The sequence below is a fragment of the Heterocephalus glaber genome, unplaced genomic scaffold (assembly GCF_053883595.1).
Source record: "Heterocephalus glaber isolate CG9 unplaced genomic scaffold, H.glaber_assembly_v1.0 deba00001610, whole genome shotgun sequence".
Classification (NCBI taxonomy): Eukaryota; Metazoa; Chordata; class Mammalia; order Rodentia; family Bathyergidae; genus Heterocephalus; species Heterocephalus glaber.
The window spans coordinates 7,103,692-7,121,650 of NW_028258381.1; positions in this window are offsets into that span (position 1 = coordinate 7,103,692).

Consider the following 17,959-nt stretch of genomic DNA (forward strand, 5'->3'; position numbering starts at 1 on the left):
TTCAGCAGTAATTATACTACGCTGTGTCTTTAACCTGTTAGTAACGTTTATATCTTTCAGACTAAAGAGATTCCACATTGAGCTGGCTTCCAACCGGTGTCTCCAGAGGAAGAGCCAAGAACCCAATATCCCTGGAGCAGCTGGTGAGAGATTTTTATTTCTCCAGTAGGCAGAGTCAACTGCCCCAGATCAGCTTTGAAGTAGTTACAAAAGATGAACCATCTCCTTCAGCTCCCCTTAAGATTAAGGAGGATAAAAAAAAAGATTAAGGAGGATAAAATCTCTCAGGGCTGGGGGGAGTGAGATAGATGAGAAACACCTGACTGTCCTTTTTCCTAATGCTAACCAGAGAGGGCATGGCTTGGCTGGTTGCTGGTACACCCCTCCCCATCACTTCCCTTTGCTCTCTCTTGCTCCTGCCCAATGGACTGGGACTGCTAGCTTTGGTTCCTCCCTGATTATCTAGTGGCCACCCTCTCCCAGTCCACCCCAACATGAGAATAGTTCAACTGGCAATACAATGTCCTTCCCCCCACTCCTGCCACTACAGATGCTATGGCTGCCTCTTTGAAGAAGGGGGACAGGGCACCCTGGCATGGCTAAAATCTGGGCCCATTGTTAACATCCTCAATCCCCACAGCTAGCCTTCCAGAAGATTCTCTGCTCCCTCACTAAATTGCAGCCATGACAGCTATGGTTGTCCTGGAACCCTCCCCATACTTGGACCAATCATGGGCCTGTACTGGGGCCAGTCACAGACCTAGAGCTAATATATAAGCAGCACTCCCCACACACTTCTCAGGTTAGTCTAGGAGGGCTTCCTTCAAGGTACTGACCTCTCTGTGCTGCAGCACAGGCCTTGTTAAAATAAAAACTCATTTTGCGGTCCCATGAAACTGTTTGTGATTTATTTCTCTGGTAGTGTGAGCTCGGGAAGTTCTATAAATCTACCCAGGATTCTTATCTTGAGTAATGCGGCCAATTTGGTCATCGCAAAAGAAAGAACAATAAACACTAAGGGCTGTTCATCCTGAAGAACTCCAGCAGCCAGTGAAGATGAGCAGGCAGAGGCCAGCACTCAGCAGAGTTGACCTATGGTGTCAGTACAAGCCAGTGCCATATGGCAGTGTCCAGCAGTGGCAAGAACCAGCACCTGGCTGTGTCATTTGTTGGAATCTAGCAATATTTGATGACACCAGGACTGCTAGCACAGCTGCACTTTGCCAATTCATGGTTTCTGTCTGAAAAGAATAAAGGAATCTTCAAGTTTTTGGCAACATGATGACTCGGATCATGGCTCTGACTTCTGGAGGCTGTCAGATGACTACCTCCATGGCTCTGACTTAGAGGTACTCTCAGATGACCACAAACATGGCTCTGACAGGGGTCCTCTCAGACTACTGTGGTCATGGCTCTTACTGGTAGCTTCTCAGTTGACCATGGCTATGGCTATAACCAGGGGTCAGGGCTTTCTCAAATGACCGTGGCTGTGGCTCTGACTGGGGGACGCTCAGATGACTTGAGACCAGGGGACTGACTCAGTGGGGCTCTCAGATGACCATGACCATCCTTTGACTGGTGGGAACTCAGAGGACTGGCTGTGGCTCTGATGGGGATCTTTTAGACGACCATGGCTATGTTTCTGAGTGGGGCTCTCAGATGGCTGTGTCCATGTGCTCACTGGGGAGTGTTCAGAGGACCCTCACTATTGCTCTGGCAGGGTGACTCCCTCCTGATTGTGGCCAAGGCTTTATTGCATAGTAGACTCTCTGTTTTAGGATATTTACAAGTTGCCCCACTCTAGGCTGTGTCATTTCTCCCTTCCTATTCTGGTCCTCCTCTTTCTCTTCATCTTCTCCCTGTGTTCCCTCTTTCTAACCCAGTCCCATGAAACACTCATGGCTGGGCAGTCCTTTCCTCTGAAGACAGCTTTATGTCCTGTGGTCAGATGTCCACAGGTGTTTCCTACCTGCTCTGCCAGTGATATGATTTTGCAGTCAGAGCTGACTGACCTGTGTGGGGTACAGGAACTTCCTTCCTCCCTCTCCAGAAGTTGAGCTTCTCCAGAGCTGCTTATGTCTTGTCTGGTTGACCTGCCTCAGGGCCCAGTCCAGCCCCACCTGCACACCTAGGCCTGGACTGGAAGAGGATTGCAGCTGGAGCCAGGGGATGGCCTAATGTGGAGGTGCCTGGGGTTTACAATTTGAGGACCTCTGTTCTGTAATCCTGGGCTGAGAGCTTTTGTGGAGTACAATGGGCTCCCATCTAGCCCCAAAGACAACCTCCTAAGATGGCCCAAGTCTCCGTGAATTACTATGACACACACTTATTGGAATCTTGCTTTTGTGTTAAGAAAACCATTTCTATGTGGATCTGTCAGGGATGTAATCCATGAGCAGGAATAAACCCCATTCAGTGAGAGGTAGGTTCAAAGCCTGCCTAAGCATTACAACCAAACCCCTTCCAGAAGCCTCACAACCTCCTATTCCTGCAGAACCTGCTCCATCCACTCTAGTCCCATGGATAGTATAGACACAGTTCAAAGAGCATTGGTCCTTGTCATTACAAACCTCAGCAAACCCCAAGGCAGGCTCCTCCAACTAAACTGCCAGTTTTCTTTTTTATCTCCTACTTCATGGCTCTTCTTTGACTAATTGTTTTAACTAATGAACTGACAAGTCTCTTGCAGCACTCTTATTAGGTATCCTAAGCTTAACCTTTTGGGTGATCACAAAGGCCCCTTCAACAGATAGCCTGTTTTATGGCTGGCAATGTGATACACAGTTAGAGGGACACAGCTATGCTTGTGATGGGGAGGGAGGCCTCAGATACCACTAGGTCTTTATTGCAGATGGGTAGCACAGTGAGGCTCGTCCTAGAGGGTACAATGACTATGGCAAGGTAGGATCTAGAAAAGGTGTGGTACCCACAGTGTGTCCTAGAGGTTCAGGGCCCCAAGAGGTGGCTACCAATGAGGTGGGTCCTGGGGGGTGGCTACCATGGTGAGGTGGGTCCTAGAGGGACAGGGACTATGATGAGATGGATCCTAGAGGGCCAGTGAGCCCAGTGAGGTGGAGGGCGTGATGGCCATCTTGATGTGGTCCCTGAGTGGGCGTCATGCCCTTGGCCATAGATTTATTGCCTCCTCCAAGCAGGATGGGTGATCTCAGTTGCCTTCCTGTTCTCAAAGGGGCCAAGGGTGGAGACCTAATGACATTCATGAGAAGATGAACAATGGCATCCTTGAAAGGACCCTGTCATCATGAGAGGAAAAGACTGTTTTTCTGTAGCCTGTGAATTCAGCTTTTATGACTAAATGAATACTTAAATCTTACAACTCTAATCATTACCATTTGCCTCCTAAAAATAACTGTCTTCCTTAGTCCATATTTAGAACAGAAAACACAGGGCTCCTCATGGCCATATTGCCCCGGGAGGAGGCAGCTGCCTGCAGTGGGGGCTCTGCAGTTCCTTCCCGGCTGTTCACTGCCCCCTTCTGTCTGCTGAGGGCTGGAGAGGGCAGCACAGAGAGGGGGATCTAAGTCACAAAGGTTGCTGGGTTCTCACTTCTGGGGTGCAGGCAGGCTGAGGCAGTAGGACTGAGTGGACAGGCTCTGGGAAAGTCACCAAACTTTCTGGGCCTAGTTCCCCTGCTTGCCAAACAAAGTTCTCCTATCTCTGCTGGCCTCGGCATCCCGGCCCTGTGGGGTATGCTCTCTGAGGCTCTTCTTTGTCCGACCCAGGCAGAAACTGTGAGTTCTGGGCATGGGTGGAGGCACTGCACTCGCTCAGTCAATACAGCCAGTCTAGGTGGCTTCCTCCTGTGCAGAGGACTTTACTGGAGTTTATAAAGGGAGGAGACCTGTTGTAGTCAGCAGGATTTGGCAAAGGAATACATTAAATACAGGACACATAACTTATAAGATTATTTTAGGATAATTACCCCAAAAGTCAAATGCAAAGAGTGTAAGAGATTAACCGCACACTAGAAGCCCAAAGGATTCAGCTGAGGGCCTGGATCCCAGCAGTTTCCCACACAAGTCCAACTAAAGGCTTAGAGTCCAAGGCAGTGTCCTCCTCGAGTCCAGCCAGTGGCCTAGAGCCCACGGCAGTGTCTCATGCTTATTGAGGATCTGCACCTGGAAGGCTGAAAGGCCAGTAGTGGAAGTCAGAAAATCTGCCCTGGTGCGATGAAGGATTTCTGCCACCAAGCTGAGGGATCCACACTGGAGCCAGGAAATGTTGCTCACGGTGAAGATCAGAGCTCCCCCGATGAAAACAGCAGCCATTCCCAGTGGCAGTGAGGCACTGAGCTCCTCCTCCAACGAGAACAGCCTAGTTCACATCAGAAAAACCATTGGCAGCAAGCTTCTCCTAAAAAATCAACAGGCACCAGGGATTTAGCTCAGTGTCACTGCACCTGCCTTGCAAAGCCCAAGGTCCTGAGTTCAATCCCCAGTGAAAGAAAGAAAGAAAGAAAGAAAGAAAGAAAGAAAGAAAGAAAGAAAGAAAGAAAGAAAGAAAGAAAGAAAAGAGAGAGAGGAAGGAAGGAAGGAAGGAAGGAAGGAAGGAAGGAAGGAAGGAAGGAAGGAAGGAAGGAAATCAACAGGCTAAGATCTTCCCCTCCAGTCCTCTTTTTATGGCTATTGGTAACAATCCTCATGTGGATTCTCCATGCCCAGACCATGCTGATTCAGTTCAGCTGAGTGATACAAGTTGGACATTAGTCAATCCACCACAAGATTCTCCCTCCCCCTGCATTTTCTTCCTAGGTCCAGCATCATCCTTCACAAGAGACAATGGAAGGCTGACTGGGAGTAGAAAACCTCAGTCAAACTGCGAACTGCCTGTGAGCAGATTTTGAAGCTTCCTGGTACAGGGTGTTGCACGGGCTCTATCCTTGGTCTGGCATCCAGCAGAGATGTCCCTGGACTGGGCTCCACTTGACCAGGGGCCTCCCAGGCCAAGACCCTAGAGGGGATGGGAAGATGGGGAGAGGTCCAGAAGCCAATGCAACCCCCAGCAGCATACAGCAGCTCACCGAGTGGTGGCAGTGGGCCAGTCTGCTCATAAACTTGGCATTAACATGACAACCAGGAGCCTTCTTTGCCTACACATGAGCAGGGACAGAGACCTTGGCACATCGGTGGGCTGTCCAGCTTTAGGGGCCTGTCCTGGTCCCAAAGGGAGCCATCTGTACCAATGAGCAACTCATACAGTGGCTGCATACCAGATTTGCTAGTAGGGAAGAGCACTGCACAATTTTCTCTTTCCACCCTCTTTCCTTTTTCAGAGTCCTTCTTTCTGTCCTCAAACTTCTCACAGGCCAGTAAGGCAGCTGGGAGCCACCTTGGCAAACATCATTCTTTGGACAGGGATTTCAACACTTTCTCAGTCAAGTCCTGTTTTCCCCCTTCTGATTTCAGGGCAATTTCTTCTGAATTCTTTGCCTGTGGTTCTGAGATTAAAGCTCTTGTCCATTGGATAAGGAGAAGAGGATGGAAGGAAAAACCATCAGATGGGGAGATACTGTCCCCGTCTCTGGGACCATGGAGGAGGGCTATTCACCAGAGACGCCAGCTTTCTTCCTAGGTGTAGCTCCAGGCCAGGAGTGATCTGCTCCTAGGAAGTAGAGCCACCTCAATGGTGAGTTCAGAGGCCAAAAGAAGAGTAGGAAGAGCAGGATTTCCCAGGCAACTGCAACATGACTGACAATTGTAATCATCTCCATCAAACTGTTTCAACCAGGGTTGACCTTGGAATCTGCCAACCAGGCAACACAGGAATAGGCATGGGAGCTGAAACTCCTGTGTTCAAAGATAGTAACTCCTCTACTTATTCCTTCCAACAATAAGTATGTAATTATACTTTACAAGTGTACAACGTGAATATGCAAAAGACATGATGGAAATCTTTTGGAAGCCCATTACTTAAGCTGTTTCTTTTCTATACCAGCACAAACACCTCCCTCCAAGATGGAAATGTATCATATAACCTTGTATTTCCACTATTCCACTGCAATGCTGAAGCAAGTTTCCCCGAGCATCACAGCTGGGAGGCGTTCCCACAGGACTGCTTGTCTTTCAGCACAGGGTTCTTGAGCAGTGAACAGACTTGGGATATAGTATCTTCCCCTCGGGCATGGCCAGGATCATCACTGCTACCACCCAACTGCATGGCCCCCTCAATGGGTTCTAACTGCAGCACAGCCATTGTATGGTGTCACTGGCACCTTGCTTTTCATGGGAGCTGGGGCCTGGGCTAGTGTCATGGTGCAAACCTATCATCTTAGCTCTCTTGCTCTTGTGTGTCCATGAGTCCCATGGCTCCTTCCTTCAAGCTGGGTAGACACCCAGATTCCTCACCTTTCTCCACGGCAGCCTGCAGTTCCAAGATGGCTCAGCAAACTGTACTCTTCTCCCTGTGACACCTGTAGGTAGCTGTCATCTGTGTTAATCATTGGTTGATGACAACCATCCACTTTGGGGCCAGGACAGGTCCCTAGCACATGGCAGCCCATTGATGAGCCAGGTCCTGGTCTCTGCTTGAGTAGAAGAGGGCTCATGACTTTTCTCTGCCTGACTTCTGATAAATACATTTTGCTACCCATGTCCCCCTTTATTTTTTTTTGCTGTCTTTATTTCATTAAAAATGTAATTTTTACAGTGAGCCTTTGACTTATGAACTCAATTTGTTTGCAAGGGCTGGTTATAACTGCAGTTGGTCAATTGAAGGCTCGGGCTCCTCTACACAGCCTTCAAAGTCTCCTGTACACAGGCAGATCTCAGTGTTCTGAGAGAGACACTGCCCCAGGATTTCTCTATTAACCCTACACAGGAAAGGATGTTGTAATGTTCCTTCCAGAACTCTTAAGGGCTAAATCTGTATCTGAGACCATCTGGAAGCACAAGCGGTCAGCATTTGGGTGGTAACTCAAGACGTTGATCGTAAGTTAAAACTAACATTCCAGTCTTAACCCAAGTTGTTTGTATGTCAGGCCAGTCATAACTTGAGAGTCCACTGTACTAAAATCATCAAACAAGGTAAAAACCAGGTAGAGCTAGAATTATCATTTTAAAATGTACAAAAAACTCTTCTTTGGCAATTAGTATACTGTTCTGCAAGAATTTTACTTACTTTTTCTTTCAGGGCTAAGAGATTATACAGTGTAATTAAATACCAGGTGAAGCTGTTACCAGGTTTTAGGGTTCTAGAGTCTCCTTCTGGGTGTGGTTTCTAGGTTCTTTCCATCTTGAACAAAGAATTGAGCAAAACAAGCCAAACATTACCAAAGTTTCACATTTACTTGAAGTAGGAAAAATTAAAGAGGTAGGAAAAACTAAAAATAAAGGGTAAGAGAGAAACTGGCTTTCCAGAGCAAGCTTGGACGGAATAAAGTAGAGGAAAAATTAAACCCAAAATTTTCAAAAGTACACCTGGGGCACAGGGCAGGCTATCGTGAGGAAAACCACCATAGAGAGCACTTGGTGACTTTCTTTTTGTTCATTCCACACATCATGTGTTCTCACGAGAAGTCTACCTAGGGGGTCCTGAGAATTGTTTTGCACATGTATCTTGGAATCTGGTCTTGCTTACTCCCCCAACCAGCTTTGCCATGCCCTGCCTTCCTGCCTCAAAGCTACTGTCTTTCACTAAACAAACGCTTTTATATGAAAAGTAATGATTTAGAAAAATTCCAGACCTCACATGCAAAAGGCTGAGTGAATCTCACTCCACTTGGTGCTTTTAAAATATTTAGATGTTTATCCATCCCTTCCCTTCCTCCCATCACCACTCCATCTCCTCCTGTGCTCAGCTTTAACTTGAACATGTAACCACAAAATATTTTGCTGTCTGTTAACTGTGTTCTTACTGTGCACAAGGTGGCTTGAGGTATAAAACTGATTCTGACTTTTACTTTTTGTTTGAAATTGCACTGAATTCACAGGAGCACAGGTGAGAGTTCTGTCTTTGAAACAAGTCCTAGTGTCCAAGATCTCTCACCCAAAAGTACTTTTTCTATGTGCTCACAGTTTCTTTAATGGTCTTTCACCAAGTTCCCTTCTGTCCCTGGAGGACTGGGGCATGAGTTCCCGAGAGACTTTGGAATTGTGTTACTGGTGTGTATGCATCTTATTTTCATTTAAGTTTTTAGTTGGTTACTGGGTTAGTGTAATTTTGTGAGCTTATCTTAAACCTGGAAAAACTTGGCAAACTCTCCTGTTAATTCTAATTCATTTGCATGTTGAGTCTAATGGGTTTTCTATTTTTCTGTTTAAATGGCTATATTTCATGCAAATAAGTATTTATCACTTCATTTCCAGTTCCTAAACTCTCTTTTTTCTGTCCCCATAGCATCTGTAAGAATGCTTACATTGTTTTATGCAATATAGAGGAACTCCTACTATTGTTTTCCATCTTAACAGGACTGTTTTCCTCATCAAGATACAGTTTGCTGTAGATTTAGGCACAGGGGCTCACAAAGGTAAAGCTTTCTACCCCCCACTCTAAATAGTTTTTTGTAACTGATGTGGAACAGAATCTAAACTTAGTAATGTTTTCTCTACATTTATTAATATAATCATGATTTTTCTCCCAGCCCATCAATGTTGTACTAAAAGATTTTTCTGATGTTGAACTATCCTTGCATTCCTGAGATAAGCCAACTTGTCCATGATGTACTGCTTTTTAAATACAAAGTTAGATTCAATTGGATGATATTTTATTTAGGAAAAATATCTGCAATTCATAAGTAAAATTAACCTGTGATTTTTTTCATGCATTATTCTTATCTGGTTTTGGAATCTAGATTTTAATAGCTTTGCAACTAAGGTGGGCATACATATTTTCACTGTTTAACTGCTTTCCAGACTAACTGTGCTACATGAGAATTAAGTCCACACTGGATCTGAAAAGAGAGATTTGGACCCCATTTCAGTTTCTTCAGTGCTCATCACACACCAAGTTTCCTAGGTTTGGAACCAACTTGGCATTTTGTTATTTTCCAGAAATGTATCCATTTTCTCTACATTTCAGAATGTGTTATAGTTATTTGTAATATTTTTTTGTTAATTTGTTATTTCTCTTATAGCTAAATCCTTATGTGACTATTGTAACTAAAGTTATTCTGCCTCTCCTTTCTATGCTAAGGTTCTCTGCATTTTTATTTGTATTTTGCTCCATCCCAGTCTTGCCAGATCCCCTTAAAAAGCAACAGGCTGCCCTTTTCTCAATCACTGCTATTATTCTGTGTCTCCTTTGTTTTCTTTCTGCATTGTTTGTCTCATTGATCTCTCATATGCCTGTTTCTGCTTACCTTTCTGTTCTCTGGATTTGTTCTACTGATTATTTTTCAAAGTTCTTAAATAAATCCCATTTATATTTTCTGATATTCCTATTTTTGATAAATTTAAAGCAAAACACATCTAAGTATGGCTTTATCTGTATGCTAAACACATATCTCTGTGTCTCAGCTCTCTCTCCCTTTCCTCCTTTCTCCCTCTCTGTCCCCTCTCTCTGCCCCCTTCTTCTTTCCCCTCCCCCCTCCTCTTCTCCTTCCTCTCCCTCTCCTTCTCTCTCCATCTCTTCCTCTTCCCCTCCCCCTCTTCTTCCTCTTTCTTTCTCCCCCCATCTCCCTCCCTTTTACTCCTATCTCTGTCCACCTGTGCTACCTTGTCAAAGAGTCTCTCCATTTCATCTCTCATCTCATTGCCTTTTCCTTCACAAGTATTTACTAGGCTATTTGTCTTCCTTCCTATCATCTCCTTACTTACCATTATTATTTCACCCTTAATAGTTGTACCTGGTTATTTTTATGGCTCCCCTCCTTAAGGAGATTCAGTATGGTTTATTCATAGTCCCTCAGCCTCTTCTGGACATTATGCCCATCTGGCCCACCATGCCCATGCAGTCTGTGCTTGGTGGGCTCCAGTCCTGTGTCCCTGTGCTCCTGTGTTCTGTCAACCCACTCTGTTGGGCCATGTCTGCTGGAGAAGAGCCACTGCCAGACCCAGACTGAGTCCTCAGAATGGAGCTGAATGAAAAGTAGACTGAGCCAGGCACAGAGCTGTGCACCCTGGGACTGCAGTGTTTCAGCTACCAGGGAACTTCCTGGTGACAAGCTGGTGTCTTGAGAAGGAGGCAAAGGGGCATTCATCCCTCACTGGACTGGCCAGGGAGGTGGAAATGTGGGTAGGACCAGGTGCTATAGCTGCTGGTCTTTGAGGAGAAGCAGAGAGACAGGAAAGGCTCTGTGACTTCCTTCAGCTGCTGCCTCTCCTTGCCAGCTCTCAGCTTGGCTCCCATGCATGGCCCCTCCTAGGGTCTCACCATCCACATACCCTCAGAGACACACCTCACTCCTGGATCTGTGGTCCTACAGTTAGTCCTGGAGTTGGCAGCCAGCCATGATCTTGTCTACAGAAACCATGGATCCAACACCAGAGAGTGCACAACCAGCTCACCCCTCAAAGACACATGGATCCAACACCAGAGTGTGCACAACCGGTTCACCCCTCAAAGACACAGACAGAAATGAAGACCAACAGAAAACCAGTTCTCCACCCCTTACCTCACATCATCCTGGCAGCGGAAGGGGAAAGGCCATTGCACCTAATAAATGTAGGTTTGATACAACTCTTCGGCATATATTCAGAAAAAGTATCTGCAAGCAGGACCTCAGTCTACAGATAATAGCCACAAACATAGATCTTCTCAAGAATCCCACAGTGTTTGGTATGAGCGAAAAGGTCGTGTGTGTTGAAGACATGAATTTGTTACAGGCATAAGATGTACTAAGTAGAAATCTTTTGCTTGTACCTATAGAGAACCAATTTAGAGCAGCTTAGGTGGCAAAAATAAAAGAGACATACTAACTGGGGACTCTTGAGAAGGGAAACAAGTCCTGAGGCTTAGCCTCAAAAACCCAACACCTGGGCATGAGAAAAGCCGGTACTTTTGGGTCACTACATGTGACAGGTCACACGTTACACATGTGTGTGTTAACATATTTGATAATCAAAACCACCTGGGGTCTTATTGATTAGGAAGCTAAGTGTCGTGGAGGTTGAATAATGTCAATGCATGTCAACAAGCGATAAAGCCAGGGTTTTAGCATATTCAAACAGACTGCTGGGACATTTTATTACAAACAGGGGCCACCTGTCTGCTCACTCTTCCAGGTCATTCATCCTTTTTTGCATGTCATTTCTTTTCACATAACAGTGAATGGTCATCAGTAACTCAGGACTTTTAACTCAAGGCTTTTACCCCCATACACGGGATGCCAGTGCTAACAGGGAAGTGGTCTACTTGGGCCTGCAGGGCAAGTGATGTCATGAGGAAGCTGGACAGTAAGAGCCATGCAGAGGTAAGATGCTGCTGAGCATCTGGGCACCCTTCTTTTGCTTGATTGCTTCAACTTCTATTTGTTGCCTAGCTTTTAATCTTTGGATGTCTCTCTTAAACTGTGAGTTATATATGGCTGCTCATCTTAACCTTCCAAATGCCCCTCTGAGTATAACCTACCAACTTGTCTGACTTTCCGAGCACTGAACAGTGGCTTGTAAAAGGAAGGGAAAAGTCAATAGTTACTCATCAAGAGCTGGGCATTCTTCCTCCCGGGCACCCAAGTCATAGCCTTCACTACACCCCTGGACTGCTGACTTTCTCCACACATCCCCTCCCCTAAACACTATACCAAGCCAACACATTACTTTCTAGTTATTTCTTGGATGTTTTCCTTTTTTAAATTTTTTTATTAGTACATATTTGTAGTACATATCAATTACAATCACTATGGGGAGTAGGTACATATTGGATTTTTTTCCTTTTTTGATTTTTATTTTTAATGGTACGTGTTTGCAGTAGGTAATGATTACATTCATTGTGTGGCATTGCTACATGTACATAACACATGTTAATTCTTTTTGCGTGCTCTTCCCCTCTCCTCCCTCCCTTCTCCCTCCATCTCTTGATCATCTTCCCATTTACAAAATATCTATTCCTTTGTTTCCTATTATCTGGCTTTCATTTTGCTTTTTAATGAATTTATACTTTGGGTTTCCCATATAAGAGAAACCATGCAATATTTAAGCTTGTGTGTCTGGTGTTTATCTTAAAGGCTGTTTGGTGACTTATAAGAATGTATTGATAGGGCTGGGGATTTAGCTCAGTGGTTCCGGTGCCTGCCTCAAAAGTGCAAGGTCCTGAGTTCAATCCCCAGTACCAAAAAAAAAAAAAAAAAAAGAATGTATTGGTGCTGTGATGGATCGGCTGATGTTCTAAGGTCCCCCGCCAAGGTCCCCGTTCCACATCTCTACATCCCCAAGTGATGGATCTGCTTCCTCTGCAGGATCTGGCCTCAGACAGGCCCAAGGAAATGGTCCAAGCAAACACAGGCACTGGCTTTTACTTTTGTAACATTATTTCCCTTTTCTTATTTATGGTTGAGTTTTATTCTTTCACACAAGAAGCCAGGGTAGCACATGTGCATTCCTTACTGTGTAGTTTGAGTAATTAGGAGATAACTTTCAAGAAGTAAACCTGGAGAAATGCAATGTGTGAAATGACAACTCCTATCTTCCATTGCCCATATTTTCCTATGATGATTAATTATTAGTCTGTATTCTCCATCTCACTTTCCATATAAATTAGACATGAAGGTCTCAAATGCTGTACATCCTCCACAGAAACAGGAAAAAAGCTCACACACTGTTCCTCTCCTTGCCCAAAATGGCTATTGATAGACTATTCTCAGGTTCCAAAGAAGAATCAGAGTCTTCCTGCAAATATTGAATCTGTAAACATGCTACAAAAAATTAAATTTAGCCCTAAAGAAAGCCCATAAGTAGATTAAGAAGTAATTCATAACTATTAAGTTTAACAAAGAATATCATGGTGAATGTCTATGAATTTATATCTCATTAATCCATGTCTATGAGTACTGTTTTAATAAGTATTCTTTAATGAAAATTTCAATTTTTATTTTTTTGAAAAAATCTTTTATTAGGAACCCTAGCAATTTGAGCAATAGAGCCATAAACAGACAGCAATATTAAATTAAATAAATGTCCAAATTAAAGGCTGAGAGCAGAAAGAAAAGGGAAGATTGCAGGGCCCACCTTGAAGTAACAAGGAAGTTTGCAGGAGTGGGGTCTTGTCTGAATCACTTTCTCATTGCTGAGTCTCAAAACTTAAGGAGGAGAAGTTTATTTTGGCTCACATTGGAGTTCATCTCAGCTGGCTCCAGGGCTAGTCAGCATGACAGAGGAGCATGGCAGAGGAGAGCTGCTCACGACATGGTGGAAGGGAAGTAGAGGAAGGGATAGGAGTAGCTGGGGCAGGGTGGGGGGAGATAAACCCTTCCAGGCAAGGGTCCTAGTGACTCACTGCTTCCAATCAGACCTGACCTCCTAACAGCAAGTCATCTAAAAGCCCTGTAATCCAATCGTCTTTCAAAATCCCCACCTATGAACACAATGAGGCTTTGGGGACATCTAGGTATAAACCATAACAGGTCCCTAACCTTCCTGTACCTCAGGCTCTGGATAAGCACAGGTAGTGATAACTGTGTTCAGGGCCTCCTCAGAGGGCTCCTCAGGAGGCTTCATCCACAAGATCATGCACAGGATCCCTGTGGAGTGACCCAGGAAGGGTACTCAAATGCTGGCAGCCAGCATCAAGTCCACATTTCCTGTCAGAATGTCCACCTGTTGCAGGGAGCCTCACACGAGCCTGCTGGTGTCATTACACTGAGGACCTTTTCCATATCCCAGGCCCAAGATCATCCTAACATTCCTACCAGGTGCATAGCCAGGACAGCTATTCAGCGAGTTGGTGCCCTCATTCTGTCCTCCCTTGGCCCCTCCAAAAGCATGGCTTCCTCAGCTGCATCAGTGCTGTGCTGCTGCTTGTAGTAGGGAGCTGGGTATGACCCATCCTCACAGTGCTCAGTTCATCTCTCCTGGGTGGAATTCCAAACCTGAGCTAAGGCCCTAGACAAAGTTCCAAGGAACCAACCCTCTGAAGAACACTGCAGTGAGGCTTCAGAGGGAGAGAGATTTGAATATGTGCCCTCATCTGCATGAGGCCCAGTCTCAGTGGATTCAGGCGCCCCTCCGGACAGGAGCTAGCAGGGATCAGCTGCACTGCTCTTCAGAGACCAAGATGATGCCCTGGTGCCCAGCATTGCCTACCTTGGGCAAGTGTTTACCAGCCTTGATGTGTACTCCTTCAGGGGAAACTGGGGTAAACATAGTATTTACCATAGCGTGAGGATTACTGGAGGCACCTTTGTCAAGCTGCAAGACCAGTGGGCTCAGCTGGAGACTGGGACTGACTTTCTGCAGTCAAAGGGAGAGGTTCTGCCTACCATACTCCCCATGCTCTTCCATGGGGCTCTCACCTCATCTAAGAAACAGAGAACTTCAAGATTATTTTTATTCAAATGACCTCTGATTTACCACGGTCAATAGTAACATCTGCCATTTCTGTAGCCCATTTTGACTTTTTCCAGCTAGCCGTAACCTCCCTTCGTTCCTCTGCAGGCCTCTCAGCTGGGTAACCAGGCAGAATTGTCCTGCGGGTCAGGATCCTGGAGCCTCAGGTCTGCATGAAGTCACAGAGTGAGCAAGTGATGAAGGCAAGACCAGAACCCAGATTCTAAGTACTAAAAGTAAACAAGAACACCAGTAGCCCTACTCTTTAGGGTTTGCCCAAGAATTAAGGGACACAGATTCATGTCCATTTCCCACTAGTTCATTAGAAATACCATCCAATCTGGCTGAAAGATTAAAAATAATCTCTTGAAAAATGAGAAAGTAGGCTTACTTCAACCTGGACTGGCTGCCAGCCGGGCCGTTCTGTTGACTGGGAGCCGCAGGGCCATGTACAGCACAAATCCTCTGTCACTGAAGGCAGGAGGCAGCTAGACATGTGCACGCTCCCCAGGCAGGACAGCTCACCAGGTGTGTGAAGGATATCGGGGGCCTGGCCTCCCGCTTTCCCAAGACAGCACCAATTCTAACAGAGCAACCTCTGAGGAGGAAGCTGCCTGACCACCATAGGAATGTGGGAATCACCACAGGCAGCTTGGCACAACTGGAGTCCCTAAGTAGGAAGAGAGTTGTGCCAAGATGCTCTGACCAATGTTAGTCTGACAGAGCGCTGGGCACACAGACATGAGAACTGTGATCGCACTGATCACAGAAGGACATTCACAGGTCAGCCACCACGACGCCACACACCACTTTCTTCAGGAGCAGACTGTCTTAGTACCCTGAATGCACACTCTTAGTCCAAACAGCCCCTTGTGGTCCCCAGGCTCCTGCTAATTACTGGGTATGCAGAGATGTGGATTTTACTCTTTAACTCTTTACTCTTTAACTCCCCCAACTAGCAGGGCAGCTGTAATGATGGTTTCTTATCAACCAGGGCAAGAACTGCAAGCCATCCTCCACAGGAACTGTTCTTCAGCAGCCGCCAGGAGAGAATGGTGCTATTGTGCTGGCCCAAGAGGGCTGGAGATAGGATTCCTCCTGCTGCAGAATCTACAGGCAAATTACAGGAACAAAAGGCCTTATTGCCTGACTTAGAAGGCACTTCGGATCAAGCTAACTCCAGGGGCAAATTCTTGCACTCCTAGGTGTTCAGTAAATGCCAGCTCCTAACTCCCATGTCCTGCTCCACAGAACTCTGCTCCTTGCACAGCAGTGAGGCTGACTGGCCTGAAGGGAGCCAGGGCAGCAGCCCCCACGCATACCCCAAGTGTGGAAGACTGGTGTCTGGGCAGCCACACCTGGACGGTGTGTTTGCAGGCCGTGGCTGGGCAGGCGATGAATGACTGGTGGACACAGAACCAGCAAAGGCCACTTCTTAATGATTTCATTGTAGGAAATGTGATTTTGGAGTAATTTTTCTCTTTCAAACAAAAAGCCAAACTTAGTTTGGCCTCCTGTGCCCACCTGGCCAGGATGACTGCTCAGTGATGGCCACATTGGAGAAATCAGAGTCTCATCCACAGGGTGCTCTCTGGTCCCACCCAGCTCATTGGCTCTCCTGAGTACAGGCATGGTGAAGAGCAGGAAACACCCCCTGCCTCTTCCCTCACATGCTGAGATTTGAGACACCTCTAAATGGACACATCAGTTGTATGGATCCTTGTTGTTGTATTAGAAAATTTGAATTTTTGGTTTCTTCCAAACCAGGATAAGACATCAAATGTGCCTTTTCAATATAGGATCCCCTCCTCAGAAACATTCCACTTCACTCATCTCCAGAATCCCAGCAGCATGGGATCCTAGAGAGGGCCACTGAGATGGTACTGACTGAGGGCAGGGCCCAGCTGACCTTCTCATCACATGGACACTGTCCCAAGGTACAAGTACCTAAAAACATCTGACAGGGAGCAACAGGGATATCACTGATGGGAGAGAAGACCAAGATGAACTCCCAGACTAGACTTCCATTCTATGTCCCTCATGACTCAATAGCAAACAAGCATCAGAGGCACTTCTGAAACTGAGTCTAGATCTCCGTCACAATCACTGGGAGAAGTAAAGCTTCTGTAAAATAGGGAAGGAGATGCAGATGCTGACAGATGCAGATAAAAGTGGAGCAGCAGAATTGAATACCAGCACAGATACAGATGAAGATGCAGATAAAGATACAGATGCAGGCACACATGCAGATACAGATACACACACAGACACAGATCCTGTGCCTGTTACAGTGGAGTGTCAACTTGATTGACTTTGGGATCTGCTCCGGGGACTGGGGGGGCACACTTCTGGGTGTAACTGGGTGGATCATGGAGGTGTGGCCTTGGGGCCTTTCTAGTCCCTGGGCCCTTCCTTTCTAGCACTGTTCTCCTTTTTTGCTTCCTAGTCACCATGAACTAAGCACCTTTCTCCACCATGCCATTCCACCATGATGTTCCTGCCTTGAAGCTAGTGACCATGGACTGATTTCCTTAAAACATGAACCAAATCAAACCTCTCCTCCTTGAAGCTGTGGGTGCCAGGTATGTGTCCAGCAATGCGAAAGCTGACAGATACAGATACAGATACAGATACAGATACAGATACAGATACAGATATAGTGCAGGTACACATACAGATATATAACTTTATTCTCACTTGATGTGCAAAACATCAAGGTTCTGAGACTCATAACTTACCTGGTGACCAGAGAGTCTGCTCTAAAATTCTTGTCACCAAGGACACCTAGAAGTCCACGCCATCCTAGAGGGCACATGCCTTTGTGCTGCTGATGAGATAGGATGCTACATCACTGAAACCTGCATCCGATTCAGCATTGCTTCTTGTGGCTACAGATCCTGGGTTGTGGATCACCACTGTAGCTGTTATTCTGGATCACAGGGCCCCAGAACCCTGGGTGCTGAACATGAGGGGGAGAGGGGAAAGAGGAGGAGGCCGCTCCTTGGCACCCTGGAAGTCAGCCTGGCAGCTCCTTTGGGTCTCCTCTCCCAACCAGCAGGGCATCTGGAACATCCACCCTGCAATAAGCCCTGGCTGAGGGCCTGCGGGCCTCAGGGCATCAGGGTCCTGGGCAAGGGGCCACGAACTGCAGGAACAGGAAATGGAGGAGAAAATCTTCTGTTTTGTAAACACAGTCCTTGGTTTTAAGGAGAATGAACTCAAGCCAAAGAACCTGTCCTCTGTCCAAGGGCCTCTTGGAAGAACAAGTTCCACAATCTGTATCCAGCAACAGGACAGAGAACTAAGCTTGTTTTTCTGAGGCATGTTAATGGCTAAGGAAGCTCGTATTACAAAATTACAGATTCTAAATATCTTTTTTATGGAACTCCATCTGGAAATCCCAGTGCTGTCTAGGGTACCTTTGCAAGGTGGCCACAGTCAGCGTTATTAAGCATTTAAGATGTACAAGATATGCTGTGCATGATGCAGGCTCACACCTGCCACCAACCAAGTTGTCAGCA